Below are 1,813 nucleotides of genomic sequence, written 5' to 3'. Positions count from 1 at the left end.
ATTTTAGGTTTAGAGAGTATTTATAGGACTCCTAAAAACCTAGTGGGGATCAAAAACAAGTCTGAGAAGGTCCAGCAAAACATGAAAAATCCACCAAATATAGATCTTGCGCGCGGGTTTGTTACTTCACTCGTCCAGAGCAGGTGCATCACCTCGCTCCAGTAGGTCGCTCCAGCTCCTCTACTCGCCAAGATGATCATTTTCTACTCCTTAAGAGCCCAAATGTCTCCAAATACCTCCAAAACCTCTAAGGGATGCTCCAACACCTAATAAAGACTTATGTATGAAATATGAAACTTAAAGATGCCTAGATTTAATCTAGATGATCAAAATGTGCAAGAATGAATGACTAAAACAATGCAAATATGCAAGATATCAACTCCCCCACACTAGTCCTTTACTTGTCCACAAGTAAACTTTCAAGAGTTAGAGGAAGAGAGGTTTGAAGGTGGGATGTCATAGCCACAAGAAACACTTCCTAGCACTCAATTTAACATCCTAAAGAAATATAGCAAATAACATGAGCAAACTCTCTTATTATACTCTAGCTTCTCTAGGTCTATCCATACTCTTATGCCTCTACACAAGTTGCACTACTCATCAACTAACAAGTTCTTTAAACCAGCTCTCACATTGATTCACACACACACACAAGGTGAATTCTCACAAATGGGCACATGATCTCAATCATTTGGCTAGGTAAGCAATGGTCTAATATGAATGAAGAGAATGATTCAATTGTTGTCATTTTAAGGTGGCAATCACTCAAGAATCAAGGAGCTTGATCATTATGCAAAATATATCTAAGACTATGAGCAATTCATGCATACATGGATCCATCCTCATCATTCTACCCCATTCCTAAGTGATTACAAATTCTACACCCATTTCATTCATCCCATAACCCAAAATGAAAAACACTCACATCACTCACCCAATGAACAACATTCTTTTCTTAAGACTCANNNGGAGTTCAAATGTTTTCATTTAGGTGGCAATCACTCAAGAATCAAGGAGCTTGATCATTATGCAAAATATATCTAAGACTATGAGCAATTCATGCATACATGGATCCATCCTCATCATTCTACCCCATTCCTAAGTTATTACAAATTCTACACCCTTTTCATTCATCCCATAACCCAAAATGAAAAACACTCACATCACTCACCCAATGAACAACATTATTTTCTTAAGACTCAACCACTAAGGACCTCTTATTCACTTTTCACATTTCTAAGCTCTAACACTTTTTATTATCCCTTCCCCACTATCTTATTGAATCTTTCTTTTTTTTTTTAGAGGGGGAAAGTCTCAAACAATACAATCAAGAGCTTTCTTATTTTTCTATTCTAGGTCCCTAGGGCTTTTCTTTCCCATGACAATCTTTTGTTCATCAATCTCAACTTTATCAGTTGCCAAACCCAAGATATAAACCTTTAAGGAACAAAGACCCCACTCACCATCCTAGAAGCTAGCTCAAATGATGACCCTATGCTAGCAAGGGATGAGAACAAATCCATGTCGCTCCCAATACTTTCAAGATTTTGCACATGACAAACTGTCAAAAGAGGCCTCACTCAAGCAAATAAATGTAGGCTTCAAAGAATGGCTAGGGTTCAAGGGTAAGGAAGCGCCATTTGGGTTAACAAAAAGTGGTACAATGGGGAAAGATAACCCAAATGTGTATGAGGCCCATGATCAAGTATGCAAATGCCCATATGCAAGAGATATTAAGTTCATTCAAGCCAAGTTCAGATTGTAGCTAATCTTAAGAACAATGCCAATATCAAGCAAGCAAACAAGTTTCAAT

Source organism: Brassica oleracea, chromosome C8 (genome assembly GCF_000695525.1).
Source record: "Brassica oleracea var. oleracea cultivar TO1000 chromosome C8, BOL, whole genome shotgun sequence".
Taxonomy (NCBI): domain Eukaryota; kingdom Viridiplantae; phylum Streptophyta; class Magnoliopsida; order Brassicales; family Brassicaceae; genus Brassica; species Brassica oleracea.
This window is presented reverse-complemented; position numbering follows the sequence as displayed.